The following is an 18,591-nucleotide window of genomic DNA, read 5'->3' on the forward strand; positions in this document are numbered from 1 at the left end:
AAAAAGAGAGAAAATGTCTACTTTCCTTTTCTCCATTTTCCTCCAATTCAATGAGGGGAAATAAGACTTTCCTTATCCTACAAACACATTGAATTTGAACACATGAGCCATATTTCTGTAAATATTCATTGGTATATGGGAAAAAACTGATTTGATGTTCAGGAATGCAAAAGCTGATATATAGCTGTATATAGAACCAAACATTGTCAGAATATATATGCAAGTATGCAGGTTCAGTGGCACTTCACATTATTACTTTGTACAAGCACTATAGAGCAAGAACAGATGATACACGCCTGTTTAACATTTCAAGAATGGAGAACTTTTCTGAGCATTTTCTTTGAAGGTTTGGTTTTTATCATATCAAGTTTCTTAAAAAGTATGAAGTTTACAAAAGCCAAAAAAAGACAGCACACTGAAGGCTGAAATAATCTACAAAACAGTTTGAATGGATTCTGTATGTTAAGTGGTTCGGTCTGAATTAATTGCAGAAACTTGTGGAGAGGAAAATGGAATTTCAATAAAAGTGCTCGCCTTGCAAGCATAATAAATAAAGAGGGACAAACTCTGAAACAACTCCCAATCTTTAGGCTCATAAACCATCACTGCCCCTTCTCCCTCCTCTCTCTGTGTGTCAGGGTGAAAAAGATAGACGTGGTTGCTCACTTATTGGGTTAAATGCACCACACTGCTCTGCTTCTCTCTAATGCAGTGCAGCTCAGGAGATGAGACTTCCCACAGAGAAAGCTCCGAGCCAGAGAGAACATGTTGACTCACTGCTACATTAGACACATTTGCAAGAGAGTGCGCACGCACGCACACACACATAGAAATATAGCTTTTCCGATGATGCATCACACTTACAAACACTTAGATTCCACTGAACAGAGATCAAGATGACACAAAATTGATGGAACATGCTGATTGAAGACTGTCAACAAGAGAAATTGTGAGTTACTCTGAGCAACACAAAACAATAGATTTCTGTCCCCTAAACTTCAGTGAAGTTTGTGTCGTTTGCTCCATCCAAGACTCTTTTAGTTCGGGAAGCAACTGAGCACTCTGTGTGGAGGTAATGGTGCTGCAGTTGAGACGCAGCGGTTCAATGTGTCAGATCGCATCAGGGTAGAAGCATTACCCTGCAGCAAGACACAATCAGAGGAAGCTATGCGCACACACAAGTTTTAAATGATGTTATTAAGCAATGAAGCTCTGGCAAATGAGAAGAGGGATGAGACAGTCATGCTAAATGACAGCCTGAACATTTTCTATTAATGCTTGTTTTTCATATGGGAGAGTAAGGGGAGGTATGAAGAGAGAGATGGGCTAATCAATTTGTCTCTTGTACTCTCTTCTTCATCTGATCCAAACTTACAGTAGTGCTGATGGTGTAGTCATTCTTAATTCATGGAGTCTTGTGAAAATGCGCACACACACACACGCACACAAAGGTTTTTGGCTACTCGTGTCTCATTAAACCTCTCAGTGGGAATGAAGCAGCTAAGATATAAGTCACATTAACACAGAAATATGACATGAACACATGGAGGTCTGTGATTGTTCTAAAGAACCAAAGGCAAGAGATGAAGCAAGCGGAATATATTCCAGACCAAATACTTCCAAAAAAAGAAAGAGGAAATTTCTTATATATTATATTTCCTTTCTTAATGTTTGAAGTGTAATTTGAATGTAAAAATATTTGGGTAACATTTTTCCATGTTCAAATAAATGAATTACATTTTTCAAAATCGACCAGTAGAAGTAAAGTGCATACTAATACAATTATTATTAATACTATCAATGATTTATGTGTCAGTAAACACATACAAATCATTGAGCTTACAAATCCTGATGAGAACCACATTTTCCATGTGTATAAATGGAGTGTGTAACTAACTGTCAAAGAAAAATGCCTGACATTCAACAAGGTGAAGTTAATGCATAAGAGGTAAATTAATATTTCTATAATTCTAATTCATTGCATACTGTACAGTCCATTTACACCACCAACTTCTTAAGAATGTGCTGTCTTTATTTATATTGCAGGTGCTTGACAGGGAATGGACTTTATTATAGGATTCAGACACTGCCGGAAAAGAACCTCAGAACTAAATTGCACTTGATCCAGCCCATTAGTGAAGTTTCAATTTGACCAAACCCACTAACGCCTAGACTAACAGACAGTTGCTACTTACATTATTTAACTGATATAATAAACAACACCAAAAACTAAATTTTATTATAAAACATATTATAACAATGTGTAATAATATTATGAAATAATGGTTGTAAAAATTTTTTTTTAAAAAAGAGCCGGTTTTGCCATTGTTCTTTAATTGCTTTACATTCAAATTATATGTTTGTTTAGGTGAGCGAGTTATTTCTGAATGCAGTGACATCAGCAAAATGTTTTCAAAATGCTCAATTTTTGGTGGAGAAAAACAAAATTCCAGTGTGGTTGAGAGGCATAAATGTAGCTAAATTAATGTTTTTTTTTACTGAAAACATATTGAGTGTGGACATGGCCTAAGAACACTTCAAATCAGTCACTTATGAGATTCAGATTGTAGTTAGGATGTTAACTTCAATGGTAAACGTATACCTTCAAATGCATGATTCTAACTGAGGCAGCACACTAGGTTTTGGAACTGAGCTTCTGTCTCTCCTCATTATGGTCAAGACAGAATAAATATGGCTGTGAGAATGTTTTACATGAAGTGTGTTATTAGTGCATAATAATCGCTGCTGACTCGCGAGTAGATCTGCCCATCTCTTCAAGCTCATATCAGTACATCTACTGCAGCATTGCCTCTCTCACTTACTCCCATTTATATTCATAAATTTGGTGTTAATTTCCATTTGAGAATGTGCTATTTTAGGAGCATTGCTTGAGCATTTCCTGTCTGACTGTAAACTGTCTGCTATCTCTTGCTCCAACATAGTCTTGTAATGCTGGATGAGGCATCTATTACTTTGGAGGCCAGAGGAGGAATAAAACAGAACAGTGATTGAGTGTTTGGCATTCACAGCCAAACACATTGAGATGTTCCCGTGGAGGGATATAATTCAAGTCGTGACATCGGAGGAGGAAGAGGGAGCGATATAGAGATGAGGAATGGAGGATGACTATGTGCACATCTGACATGGCATTTACATCATTAAAGATTGATGAAGATCGGCTCTTTTGAGGCATTCAATCAAATTAGGATCAAAAGTTCATCCGTATTTCTTTCGTACACCATAATGCATTATTACGCTTTATACGTCACTAGCCCCACCAATATTTTTTGTTTTTAAAACAGCTTTCTTAATACACCATCTTTCTGCTTTTGATCAAACAAACTCACGTCATTGGTTGATTCAATGTTGTTGTGTCGGTATCAAACAATTATAGGGATTTTTATAGCACCACAGAGACAGTGTTAACAGTTTTTGATAAAATGAACCTAAAAAAGGTATACAGTTGAAGACAGAAGTTTACATACACCTGTCGGCAATGCTGACGAAGGCCATTGCTGACTTGGAGGATCTTGCTGTGATACGACAATCAATCACTGCCATGGAGGCGAAATTTACTGATGTGGTCACAAGAGTGGGGGATGTTGAGAAACTGATCTATTATCTGGAGTCATCGGAGAGGGAATTATATGCTAATCCACTATCCAAGGTGGAGGGACGGGATATGGTGGAGTGGAGGGACGGGATATGGTGGAATTCCTTGATGGGCTCTTACCGAGTCTGCTCAACATAGCAGACAATAAGTTGGAAATCGAGCAAGCTCACATGGTTCCAGTTCGGCGACCTGCTAAGGGAGACAGGCCCCGATCAATTCTGGCCACATTTCTGAGATCATCTGATAAAGAGCTTGTGTTACATGAGGCGTGGATTAAAGAAAGGCTTTCTTGGAAGAACCAAAGCATTTTCTTATTTCCAAACATTGCGAACTCGACAAGAGAGAAACGTGATTGATTCTATGAATGCAAGAAACTTTTATATCAATGGAAAGTTGATTTTGCACTGATATTCCCAGCCAATTTGAGAATAGACAATTCACATGCCTACAGCAAGCGATATCCTTCATAAAGTCAATGGAGTAAGACACTTTGTGGTACTCACTTTGCAGCCGAATGGACGGGCTCACTGAACATTTGCTTGACTGTTTGAAGATTCTGCATACTCTTTTTGTGCTGGTTCCGACTCTAGGCTGGAGTTTATTGTGTAGAGCAACACACCTTCGGGACGATTTTGTGGATGAATCTACATGCTCTTTGTGCTTAATCCGCCTATCATCTGGAGTTTATTTTGTGGAGTATTTCTGGCTAAGTCATTGGAGTAAGTAATTTACTTGCACTCATGTTGCAGCCGAGTGGACCGGCTAACTGAACATTCGTTTGACTGTCTGAAGAATCTGCTCGCTCATTTGTGCTGGTTCTGCCTAGCGGATGGAGTTTTTTTAATAATACACCTTTAGGACAGTTTTATGGATGAAGCTACACACTCAAACAAGTTTATTCTGCCTATGGGCTGGAGTTTGTTTTATAGATTATCTTTTGCTGTGTAATTCTGTCTCAATTTGTTTTTATAGAAACACCGGACTTTGCAATCCAACAGCAAAGTTTTCTCTCGTAGGCATAAATGGACTGTTTGAGTTTGGAGGGATGGACACCAGTTGGCGATGTCATGCGCAGGGTTAATGTACATCCTTTTCTTTTTTCTGTTTGGTTCTGGGGAAAGTTAGTGGTTTGACTGTTGCACTAATGTTGGAATGTGGTCTCTATAATCCTGTTTTTGACACACAATCTATTTTTCCATATGTGCCAAAATGTCAAATCTTAATGAGTGGATTGTCTCTATCAACATGGAATGTGAATGGGTTGGGGCACCCCATAAACAAAAGGAAGGTTTTTTATCTTCTTAAGCATAATAAATACGATATAGTGTTTCTTCAAGAAATGCACATTTCCCCGAAGGAAGCTGAAAAATTTGGAAAGATATGGGGTGGACATTTTATTTATAGTGCTGGCTTGAGTAAGAGCAGGGGAGTCATTACACTGATAAGTAAACATCTTTAATTCAAATTTCTCAAAAAGAGTAAAGATAAATTCGGAAGAGTCATTGTAGTTTTAGCTGAAATTCAGGGACATAGTCTTATTTTGTCAAATATTTATGCACCTAATGTTGATGATCAGGGCTTTTTTATAGATCTTGAAGGGATGTTACAAGCCGCTGACACCCCTCATGATACAATATTGCGAGGAAACTTTAATAATTTGATGGACTCAGTCCTTGATCATAGTGAAGCAAAAGTGTGCATGCCCCCTAAAGCAACAGTGACTCTTCACAGGATGTGTAATGATCTTGGTCTTACAAATATTTGGAAACTTTTGAACCCATCTGGTAGGGACTATACATTTTTTTCTTCAGTCCATAAGATTTAATCTAGAATAGTTTTATTTTTTATATCGAAGTCTCTCATTTAATCTCTTTAGATTAATTTCATTCATTTTAGTTACAGATCACACCGTGGTGTGTTTAGAGGTGTTGCCACAGAGAAAAATAAATCATATAGTTAGCACTTTAATACATCCCTTTTGCAAAATCCTGATTTCCAACAAATTCTAAAGGCTGAAATCAATGTCTATATGGAGACCAACAGGTCCTCAGTATCCTCTGTGTGCGTGGCTTGGGGGGCACTTAAGGAGGTTTTTAGGGGCCGGATCATACAGTATGCCTCATTCACCAAAAAATCGAAAGCACATGAACTAGTGGAATTGTTAAAAGTGCTGAGGCAGAGCTGAAGTGCCAAATGCCATCTAATGGCCTCAGAGAATTGACCTGATAGAAATACAGATATAACTATATATACTATTTTGTCATGGAAGGTGGAGTTTTGGCTATTCAGAGCAAGACAGTCATACTTTGAGTCAGGAGGATTCTGGCTAGACATATAAAACAGAGAGAGTACTTTTCTACTTAAAAGGCATTTGATATGGTGGAATGGGATTATCTTTTTAAGATTTTGGAAATGTATGGGTTCGGGAATACTTTTATTGGGTGGATTAAGTTACATTATAGACACCCGGTAGTGGCGGTAGAAACAAATTGATTAATTTCAGATTATTTTACTCTGGATAGGGGCACCTGGCAGGGTTGCCCTCTTTCCCCATTATTGTTCTGTCTTGCCCTGGAACCATTAGCAGCCACGATGAGAAAGGAGGCTGATTTTCCAGGGGTGATGGCAGGAGGTGTGACACATAAGCTTTTGCTTTACGCAGATGATATTTTATAATTCGTCTCTGACCCTACTAGATCTACGCCTTGTTCCACAGAATTATTAATTCCTTTTCTAAATTCTCAGGATACAGAGTTAATAGGCCTAAATCCGAAGTTTTGGCTCTGACAGCATACTGTCTGGTAACGGCTTTTCAGCCAGGCACCTTCTAGTGGCCCAAACAGGGCATTAAGTATTTGGGTATTTTTCACAGCAAATGTGTGTGATTTGGTTTCATTTTGACCCTTTAACAAAAAGGTTTGAGCGATGTGGGCAGGTGGGCTTCATTACATTTATCTATTATTGGGAAGGTTAATGTTATTAAAATGAATTGTATTCCAAAATTCAACTTCCTGCTACAATCTCTCCCTATAGATGTCCCTCCCTGATTTTGTATTAAACAGGAAGTTCTTGCCCCTATTTCGCCATTGCAAAGCCTATCAAACTAATCTGAGAAGTTACCCCCCTTATCTGGCATTTGCACTCAGTGTGGACAAAAGTGTCCAGTGTTTTTAATTCTGACATTTATTTAAACGTTGCCTAGAGCATAACTCAAAATGATGTATTAACAAGTCCCCTGTCTGCTGGTTAGAGTGGAAGGTGAGGGAGGTTAATAAGCTTATAAGAGTGGAGAGTTGAGATCCTTTGAAAATATGGTTCAACATTTTGGCATTCCCAGGTCTCAGTTCTTCAGGTATTTACAGCTGCGCCACCTGCTCTGTACTATATTTGGGAGTAGTATGCACCCCCCTAATGTGGCAGATACTCTTGAGAGTGGTGATTACTGCTTTTGGAAAAGGTCATGATGCATCAGTGTATTACCCTCTGCTAATTCAGAGTCTGGGGGATGGAGCTTTAACTTCTATCAAGAGATTATTGGATAAAGATTTAAACTTGGTATTGGAGGATGGAGTGTGGGCTAGAATTTAAAAAAAATTAAAGTCTACATCTAGAGATGCAAGGGTGCACCTTATGCAATTTAAGATTTTACATTGATTCTATTGGACCCCCTCTAGATTGTATAGGCTTGGTCTGAAAGACACAACCACATCCTGGCGATGCCAATCAGAAGATGGGACACAACCCATGTTTAATGGTGGTGTGTTAAGATCCAAGAATATTTGTTGAAAGTTCAGAGTTTTATGTGTCATGTATTAGGCCCTCAAATTTCATTTTTGCCCCAGACTCTGTATTTTAGGCGATGGGGGCGGTCATTAATATAGGGGATAAACACAAAAAATTGGGTCCTAGCCAGTGTTATGGTTGGCAGACAGATTGTTCTAAGGGGATAGAAGTCAGCTGGAGCGCCCTCATTTCAAGAGGTGCACAGAGACGGCATTCTGGAAAATGTCATGTAGATGGCTGGGGAATTTAGATTCATTTGATGGGAAATGGGGCAGCTATTTGGCATTCTTGGTGGGCTCTCAGGGAGGGGCAGTGGAGAAAGTAGTATAGTTTTTAACGTGTGATTATTATTATTTATTTTTATTTTGTATGTGGGTGTGTGTGTGTATTCTCATGTGTGACCACAGGGATGTTTGTTGAGGGTCAGGGTGGAGTTGGGGATTGGGAGGGGTAATAGTGGAGGTTAAATGTTGATTCTGTGAATATATGTTTTGCTTTTCTTTGTCAATTATATGAATAAATAAAAACTGTTAATCAGAGAAAAAAAATAATGTGAAATGTCAGAATATTAGAGCGAAACATTTGTTTTACCTTTTATTTATGTCATCACATTCCCATTGGGTCAGAAGTTTACATATACTTTGTTAGAATTTGGTAGCATTGCCTTTAAATTGTTTAACTTGGGTCAAACATTCTGGGTAGCCTTCCATAATATTCCTTCTCATAATAAGTTGCTGGAAATTTGGCCCATTTCTCCAGAAAGAACTGGTGCAACAGAGTCAGGTTTGTAGGCATCCTTGCTCAAACACGCTTTTTCAGTTCTGCCAACACATTTTCTAACGGATAGAGGTCAGGGCTTTGTGATGGCCACTCCAATACCTTTAATTTTTTGTCCTGAAGTCATTTTTCCACAACTTTGGAGGTATGCTTTGGGTCATTGTCCATTTGGAAGACCTATTAGTGACTGAACTTTAACTTCCTGGCTGATGTCTTGAATTGTTGCTTCAATATATTCACATAATTTTCCTTCCTCATGATGCCATCTATTTTGTGAAGTGCACTAGTCCCTCCTGCAGTAAAGCACCCCCACATTACCCATAGCTACACCACTGGAACAGCCCTATGTGAGTCACTGCCCTTACAAAAACTATAATAAGCACACAAAGCCATTAAAGCTGCATACGTACCAATCATAAAACAATTGGGTGGCCATCTGTAGCAATAATAAGGAACAAGAGGGGGGAGTTGTTATTGGTTTCTATACAGTTCTCATAATTCAAGAGGCAAATGCTCCAATTGTGCCAGGGTAAATTAATTGGACATTGCGGTGCTCTGAGCCATAACTAGAACAGAGGCCATGACACCAGAAACAATATCTATTGTTACATTATATAAAACTGCAGAGATGATAAAGATGTCGTTTAGACTGCCTTATGACCACAAAAAATAGAGGGAGATATAGAGCTGGCATTGATGAAGAGAACTGCAGGAGGTTTTTGGCATTGCATTAACACTAATTAGGGCAGAATTGATTGAGAGGCGAATGTTCCCGCCCATTACAGTGCATCCATTACTCTTAGAGTGACAGATGACAGTGTTTCAAATGAGACTGAAATAATACAATGCTTCTGCTGATAGCAGCATCGCTCAGAGATGGCACGCAGTTGCCTAACAGACGGAGACTTATTACAGTCTGTTGCCATACCTTGCACTTAGAATGTACTTGGTTTCAGACTCTCAGACTGTGTTCGAAACCTGAAAAATATATAATTTAAGAGGTAGGAAGGAATAAACCTGTGTCCGAATTCAATGTTTGTGTAAGAATCCGGTCTACTGAGAAGCCTGAAAGAAGCATAGATGTATCCTTTGCAGCCTATAAATATGTCACAATCCTGTGCATGTGGCTCAGCAGTTGGTTGGAAGAATAAAAATGTAAATAGCTGGAATGGTTGAAAGAGGTCCATTTATTTGTCTTATAATTCCATTTCTACCTAAAAAAATAGGCATTAAATATTTACTAGGTTATTTCTACAGCTCATTTGTAGGGGTGCGCCGATCCGATATTCAGTATCGGTATTAGTCCAATACTGGCCAAAATCACTGGATCGGATATTGTAGGAGCCGGGGGAGTATATTCCGATCCGATACGATCACGGACTTAGTCCTAAACTGTCGCTTAACACCTGAGCAACATGCCGTGAAGAGAGATGAGCAGCATACGTCACACAGGGTTGCCAGGTTTTCACAACAAAATCCCGCGCATTTGCTGCTCAAAACTGGCCCAATCGCGTTTCAGGAGGAGAAAAAACTCAGACTTGGCAACCCTGGCGTCACGTGAACAGTAGCTAGAACTTGAATGATAGATAGGTGAGACCTGTCAGCACTATCATCATGTCAGCTGTTTTAAACTCAATGAAGAAAAAACAAAGCAGAGTGCAATTTATGCAATGTAAGCGTTTCGAGAGAGAAACTTCAACATCATGAACTTGATTAAACACTTGCAGAAGCATCACAGAAAGGAGTATACAGAATTTACCCAGGCAACGAGTGCCAAGAAGAAAAGTGTGCCGCAACAACAAACATTGCTTGAAACAATTCAGAAGCATGAAAAACTCCCACCAAACAGCAACAAAGCAAAGTTGATAACGGAGAAAGTGACTGACTTTATTGTGTTGGATGACCAACCCCTTTCTGTTGTTGAGAATATGAGTTTGACGCATAATGGAGTATTTGGAGCCTCGCTACATGATGCCAAACCGGCATTTCATCTCCGACACGGCTGTCCAAAATAAGTACAAGCAAGTGTGTGAATTAATTTCAAAATGTTTAGAAAATGTTGCCATGATTAGCTTCACAACTGACATCTGGAGCTCAGACGTGTGTATGTCATTACTAAGCCTGACTGCACAGTGGATAGACTCAAGCTTTCATTTGAAAAATAAAAAGCAGTGCTGCATGCTAAACACTTTCGTGGAAACACTTTTGTTTACATTGCAAGTATCTTTTCATACTGGAATTTCATACTGTTTTATACAGGTGATTTACAGTTCAAATATTGTACTTATTGTACTGTGTTCTACTGTACATTTTATAATGGAGATACTATTTTTTTTTTTTTTTTTTTAAGTTATGGTTTACAATAGAGGTATGACTACATTGAGTGTTGAGTTACATCCAGTATTTTACTGGAATTATAATTCTTTAAATTTGCACTTTAAATTTCATTTTGAATGTTTGAATTGTGCTGACTAATTAAAAATGCTGCAACAAGTTCTGTTTGGAAAATGTAAATAAAAATGAAACAGCAGTATTGCACAACTGAGTCATTTTGTGGGCTACTTCATTTCTTCCTTTAGGGGAGTAGAACGTTTGTTGCACAGTTTGATCATGATGATTTTTAGATGGATAGGTTAAGCATAGTGCAGTCTCCTGACAAATGTGTTATTAACAGCTTAATTGTTTAAGAGGGAGTAAAAGATGGTAGTGTATCGGTATCGATATAGGTAACGGCAGATACTCAAGGCTGTGGTATCGAAATCGGTATCGGACATAGAAAAGTGGTATCGAGCCACCCCTACACATTTGAATTAATTCTAGTTTATAAGATGTGATGTAATGGTCCCTTTAAAGCTTGCCTGAAAACAGTTTGCTTAGGAGATTCTTTTAAACAAAATACAGTCTGGTAAAGAGATAGTTCATCCAAAATTCAACATTTTGGCATAATTTACTAATCTTCATGTTATTCCAAACCCCTAAGACTGACTTACTTTCATGGAACACAAAAAGAAATGTAAGGCAATATATTAGCCTCCCCCACAATTCACTTTCATCGCAACATTTGTTTCTATACAATGAAAGTGAAATGTGACTGAGGCTGTTATTCTGCCTCATCACTTTGTGTGTTCTACAAAGTCATTCAAGTTTGGAACAAAATGAGGGTGCGTAAATGATGGCAAAATGTCATGGACTGACTGGGAAGCATGACTGCTGCCTTTGGTATTAAACAGCCTAGAACAGTGGTTCCCAACCTTTTTTCCTTAAAGGTCGGTAGAGACTTTTAATGACGTTTTGCAACAGTTGCTATGGATCAAGGTCTTAAGACAGTTTTTTTAATGATTATGTTGAGCTAATTTTTATATCTTTGACTGCATCAAAGCATACAGTATGTGGCTCACATATGCACGCCTTGGAAACTCTAGCGCCCCCCTAAGTTTGGCAACCACTGGCCTAGAAAACAGTGGTGACCTACAGGTATCCCTTTCATGGAAATCTATGTTCCTTCAGAGTTTAGTTCCATTGCTGCTGTAACACACCTGCCAGCAATTTTCAAGTGAACCCAAAGACCTTGATTAGCTAGTTCAGGTGTGTTTGATCAAAGTTGAACCCAGACTCTGCAGGAAGGTAGACTTCCACTAGCAAAACTGAGTACCCCTGCGGTAACACAAATCAGCATCCTGCCCCCTAAGTGGTACAAACCTGACTGTTGTTGAACTGCTCTCCCCCATAAAGGCCAGTAATTGGAGTATCTCTGCTTCTTTGGCTGAGCTGCAGTGGAGCAGAGAAAGGTGTCTCATTAAAGAAAAGAGTGAGAGCGAGGTTTAAAGACATATGAGGAGCTGTAAGTAAAAACACACTGGAGTGAACAAGCAACGTGCGCCCTCTGCCTTGATCAACCCACTAAAAATGCCAAGCACGCACACACACTTGCAAGCACACCGGCATGTCCTAGTTTGGCCCATGGACATGCTTCTTCTCTCCATCTGCTTTGGTTGTCTCAGTTGCACTTGGCAGCAGATTCAGGACTCACCAAATCCCCACTGGTGACACCATTTACGTCCCAAACAATCAATCTCACTTACAGTCTCTGCTATCAGACACAAACATACATGCAAATAACATTAAAATGCACTTTACTTTTTGATGATACCCTCTTGGTAGACAAACAATTAGCCCCAACCTTTCTGGAATCAGTGTGATGCCCTTAAATAATAAAAATACATAGCACAAAAAAATATTGGGTCAAATTATTACATTTGTCTGATGATTGTCCAAAAGAATTGTGATTATGATGATTATTTGTCTGTTTTAGGAATACGACGATTAATTGTTACATACACATTTTATTATATTTATCTAATATTTATAATATTATGCAATAGTAAAACATTTCTTTCATAATTTCTTCACTTTGCACATATCTGTAAAAATTTTTAATGCATTTTGTCAATATTAAATTGCAGTTGCATTTTTAATGTAACTGGTGAGAACTGACTTGTACTCTTGCAGATGCAAGCACTTAGTCACCTCATTGCTAACGTGCAATCTGGTTGAACATGCTTAACAAGCATTAATGTGGCTGGAGCAAATCTCAGTGCTCAAGGGGGCGAGACAGTTACCTTGAAACGTCTGTGCCATTAAGCTGGATGTGTTATTATTCAGGTAATTTGCGATAAATATACAGTATTGACTAACTTCTCTTCAAACTGTTGCTCCGTCAAGACAGTAGTTGTGTTAAAAGAGAAAACTCACAGTAGAAGTGGACAGTTCACATTAATCTTGAGGTAGTGCCTCAAGGCTACATTGAGAATGCAACATGTAGTTCTTTAAAGTTATGTATTGCGGTCTGACACATTTCAGAACGCAACGACGCATGAAATCAAGCTTGTATTGCAAGGTGTGTCTGTGTTCACGTGCTTGCGTAGACTATGTTTCGGCCCTTAAATGGATAGCTCATTAAAAATTACAAATTATTGTATCATTACTGCCTTACTGTTGTTGCAAACCTCATTGACTTTCTATCTGCTGTGGAACTCAAAAGGAGATGTTAGGGAGAATGATATTCCGAGTTTCCACTACCCGATTTTAAGCTCGTTGAAAGTTTTGTGGACATCCCCGTCAAAAGGCTGATATCTTTATAGAAGCTCGCTCTTGTGAATGACGATCGAATGGTATGAATTATCAAAGACGCAATTTGAGAGCAGCATCGAAGAGTTGCTGATGTCAGCGAGATATTTAACATTTTAAATATCTGGACCTGTCTGCGATTCCAAATCGTGCAATGCGAAATGTGTTTTGACTGAATACAACTGCAGCGTTGATCTACAGCCAATGAGAGAGCAAGAAACGGGGCATGGGAAGTTTCAGTGGGAGGAGACCTGATGTACCTGCAGCAGAACATCAACTATTATGGCTGCAGTATCAATAAAGTCTTACTGGACCAAAGAAATGGAGGAAAAATTCATGGAACATTGGCAGGAGCACCAGTGCATATTTGATGTTTATTTCATCTGAACGGTACCACAACCGGGTGGAGAGAGAAGATTTGGAGAGAAATCGCCAATTCTCATGGAGTGTCAGGTAAGCAAATAGGTAGATTTGTCTGTAGGAGGTACTTTTTCATATTGTAACCAATCAAATATATGATGACTTTAGGCGATTAAAAACATACACATATTCTGAAATGCATAACATATGATCATGCATATGTTTGTATCTCGTATCACTTCTCGGATGCACTCTGTTGTGAAAAGTAATTTGGAGTCCAGGCAGAGTCATCAGGGATTCGTCAATAGTGAAATGTTTTGTAATGTGTTCACCCCTGTCGCCAATTCCTCATGTAATTTGAAAACGCTACAACTTCCATAACAAGACAGACAGATGTGTAATACGAATGGTACCATGATCCAACGTCTTTGAAAGTCGTGTTGTGTGTAGGAGGCATTAGTTTCAGTCACCATTCACTTCCACCATTCAATTGACAATGACAGAGATTGGTGACTGAGATAGAGACATTCTGCCTAACTTATCCTTTTGTGTTCTGTGGAAGAGAGAAATTAATTTGGGCTTCAGGGTGAGTGATGATAAAATCTTTTGGGTGAATGTTCTTAAAGAAAGTATATGAACGTTCTTCATTTTATGCAATACATACTCATGACAATACGTTCTTCTTCGAGAAGTTTACATATGATTCTGCCTTACAATTTGTCCAAAACATGTTATCTTATGTGCCAGTAAAATTAAATGGCCTACATTAGCGCACTTATGTTGCTTAAAATGCACCTGAAAATGCTGTCTATATAGGTAACTCACTAGGTTTTAGAACAGAGCAGTCTCTTCTGCAATGCTGTGGCAAATAGGTATTAAACTATTGGCTCCCCTGCTGTTACTCCCCACTGTCCCCTTAAACTGCCCTACTCTGCTCTCCCTCTTACAGCTCTCTCAGCTGCAGCCCATCTCTCACCAGCCCCACAACACAATGAAAGACTGTCATCACCACTACAACAACCTGCAGATCCTGATGACGATCATCAGCCTGGAGGCAAGGGAGAAAGAGATCAAATGAAGGAGATGTCACAGCTAACAGGGTTTAAAAAATAATAACACAAAGAAACGGATATCAAATAAGATTAAATATCATACAACCCCATATTTTTCCTCTCTCACACAATGTCATGAAGGAACTAAAACAACCTGAGGCCTACTACACACTACAAGACAGAAGCTTGTCTGCCTTTGATGTTTGAAGTCTGCAACGAACAGTCCCAGATCGTAGCCAACTCACAGAGTATCCCAATCATTGACACCCAGTGTGCGCTAATCTGTACTTGCATATGCTGCGACAAATTTAAGAACACTTTACAAAGGTTCCAAATGTTACCATAAGTTAACAACATTAGTTATTTCACAGCATTTATTCATCTTGGTTAATGCTCATTTAGACAATTAGTAACACATTTTTTTAAATCAAAAGTTGTATTAGTTAATGCACTATGAACTAACATGAACTCAAAATTAACAATTGTATTTTTATTAACTAAAAATATAATGAATAAAGGCTGCAAAAATATATTGTTCATTGTTTGTTCATTATACCGAATGCATTAACATCATTAGGTCATTGTAACATACTGGTAAGCAGTAAAAACCACGAGAGCATCACACACAGCAGAGATACATTCAAAAATAAGAAAAATATATCCATTACAATCTCAAAAACTGCTCCAGTGAAAATCATTAATTTCTGTGATTTGTTTACAGTCTTTTAAGCAAATCCTTGAAGACGCAGTGCCGTTATGGTAAAAATGTAGTTGCTGTGATCAGTGGTAATATGACCAACATTAATCCGATTTAAATTGGGATCCTCACAGAATAGCGCTGGGATGAGTGACTGATGAGATATTGAGAACACATGGAGAGCCACATGTTTGATTGACACCACAAGTGAGCATATTGAAGGGAGTGAAGCTGAAAGTGCTCATGATCGCTCAAACAGTCTCTATCGCTCAACACGATGTCTGATTTTCATGACACAGCTTACATAACGTATACTCCGATTTGCATAAGCATGTTTATTTGTTGTTTAATTTGTTTTTATACACGTTTGCAGGCTCTTTATCCTCTCCGTGATCACAGTGCAGCGTCAGAATTACTACCGTAATGACTCTAGAAAATGGGCAATTTACCATTCATGTTATCCTTACACATTTTTAAAAACAAAACCTGCAGATTCATCTGAATAACAGTATGTCTGAAAGTTTAAATTCATGAATACTTCGAAATGACAACAGTTCACCCTCAGAAGCCACACTGTCATGCATCAAGGTCTGAGAAAACGCTCATTCATTAGAGAAGCAGTGTATGTACGATTCCCTTCATGCTGCAAAAAAGATCGTCCCTGATTCTAGACATGATCTGCTGATCGCCGATCACACACTTAAAACAAAGAACGGCCAATTTAGGCTGGGGGCCGATTGATTGGTGCACCCCTAGTTGAAGCTACAGTTGAGGAGGAAAAGGATCTTGTAATTGATGCACCTAGTCTGCAATCATGTGTGAAGTGTGCATAATAACATTAACAACACAGAAATTTGTGCAGGGTAATGAGCTTCTGTTGTGTGGTATGTCTTTGGTCTAAAACACAAATGTGCCTTAGAAAAGACCTTTGAGACACATGTTAAAAGAAGTGATGGAGGCTTTGGGCTCATGATACTGATAGGAGAGACAGAAAAAATGACAGACACACCAGGGTGGATAAGGCGAGACAGACAGTCAGAAAGATTAATAGATAGAAAGATAGACTACTAAAACGGCACAGTATGTCTACTGCTAACAAGGACACAGAGACCAGATCAGAGAACATGGCCAGCACCAAAAACAAAGGCAGAGTCAGTCTTTCTCTGAGAACATGGTCATGTCTGTTTAAATAATGACTGAATGTGGGAATGTCAGAGTCATTCTTAATTGGGGTTGGGAATCGAGTAGTTGTTGTTATTCAGGACCAATTCCAGTTTTTCTTTTTTATCCTTAAAACAAGATACATTTACTTGAGAAGCAACATACTATATTTAGACTTGTTTTTAGAGAATATATCTTGAATAAAAGTGTATTTTTTTCACTTGTTTATACTCCTGCCAGTGCATATCCAAGATACATTCTCTGAAAGCAAGTCTACATTTCTTATATGTTGCTTCTCAGATAATGTATCTTGTTTAAAGTATTTTTAGATATTTAAAATATTTAAATATTAATTATATTCAACATTCTCAGATGAAAAAATAATTTCTTCAGCAGTATAACTACTAAAGTAAATGTACACATGGAGTTTTCTATATTTATATTGGAAAACAAAACAGACCAAAAAAACAAAACAAAAGAAAAAAGATCTAAAAACTTTTTTTTTGTTGCATTGTATAAAGGGCTAAGACTATACTATCACCTTTTTGGTCACTTCGATTCATTTTAACTGACACAAAAACAAACTCCCTCTTCTTAATAGAGCTTGAATCGCTGATTTTCTTCACAATAAGATAAACACCGTGACACATATATTATGATTCACTACATTGCGAGCAATCATATTATAATCTAGCTGCAGCAAACGCGCTAGTGTCGATTTTTGTCGACAATAAAAGATTGTCTCCTATGATATCTTGTTTCGGTTAAATTCTATATCATCATATGACACACCCTTCTCTGAGTTGCCAATCCCAGAATGAACGGGCAGTCACTTGCACTTGTTCATTAGCGTACATGGTCGTGATTGGTTAATATATCAAAGCCCCTTTCAAGGCAAGTCAGTCCACTCTCCGGTCATCTTTGGAACACACTCGGGCAGGCTGGGCAGCTATTTTCTTTGTAAACAAGTGGCATAAAAGTACAGCTCCAATCTACTTGAATGGGGAAAGACTGACATTTCCAAAACGATTGGTCATAACTACGATCAGAAAACATTTAAAAACAGCAGTAAAATCTGACAACAAAAGTATCATAAATTGTGCTGCTCTGCCTCAGATTAAGCCAAAAATGCTTACAAGTCTTACAAGCTGTGTGTACACAAAACACGGTAACAATTCTTGGTTCATTTCAAGTCGGACATGACGAAATTATTGACATGCAGTTCAGTAAGATATTCACTAAAAGGAACAGGATAATACGAGTAATTAATTTGTGAGGTAGCACTGTATATTTTGCTTAGTAGATTTAAAAGAACCTCCTCATAAAAGTAATTTGTTCAGAAATCGGACAACACTGGTCGTACTGCATGTTTCGCTCAGTAGATTATAAAGTACCAGCTCATATGGTCAACCTGTGTGTTTCACGATGATTAATTAGTAGTCATGTAGCAGTGCCACTAATGATAGCGCTGGACACACTATCAGAGTATTTCAGCACAGTGTTTATACTGCAAAGACGGAAGAATGCATGTTTAAGAACCGATCATCATTCGGTTCTAGTATTTATTCATTTTTAAACTGAACCGGTTCTGAATAGAAACCAGTATGGTTTCCAACACTAGTGATAAATAATCTGAAAGAGACATAAAAATGTGTTACCAAAATGTTTTTGTTAAAATTGTAATTAGTATTTCTATTGGGTGAATGTCTGAAGAGCACAAAAAGAATCGGTACTGAAATCGTTAAAGACCTGAAATCATTAAGAAGAATCAGAAACAGAAAAGATTCAAATCCATCAGCGTTAGTGTGTGTTTGATAATGTGTTAATGAACAAAACATTCTGAATGTGTTTATGCACCTGCCAGTCTATGTGCACTGCTATTTGTTCATGTTGTTTTCTTCTAACAATGCTATGAGAACTCAAGGCACTGGAAGCTTGCAATTCCTTATCCCATCTCAATGTGGACTGGCCTTCTTGTTCCACACACTGTCCCTCTCTAGTTGGAAGCCTGAACCTATTAA

The 18,591-nt window shown here is 38.2% G+C and overlaps 1 protein-coding gene across 5 annotated transcripts in view; it reads right to left on the reverse strand.

Moving 5' to 3' along the window:
- Positions 1 to 18,591, reverse strand: part of LOC127660379 (bifunctional heparan sulfate N-deacetylase/N-sulfotransferase 2-like) — a 180,831-nt gene that overhangs the window by 76,496 nt on the left and 85,744 nt on the right. For 2 of the 5 annotated variants that reach the window (XM_052150529.1, XM_052150528.1), the window contains one exon: positions 11,873 to 11,941. The exons of the other annotated variants lie outside the window; for them this stretch is intronic. The gene's annotated coding sequence lies outside the window, so the exon portion shown is untranslated. The remainder of the gene's footprint in view (positions 1 to 11,872; positions 11,942 to 18,591) is intronic. 5 annotated transcript variants of the gene reach the window in all.

This window comes from Xyrauchen texanus, chromosome 20, assembly GCF_025860055.1.
Source record: "Xyrauchen texanus isolate HMW12.3.18 chromosome 20, RBS_HiC_50CHRs, whole genome shotgun sequence".
Taxonomy (NCBI): Eukaryota; Metazoa; Chordata; class Actinopteri; order Cypriniformes; family Catostomidae; genus Xyrauchen; species Xyrauchen texanus.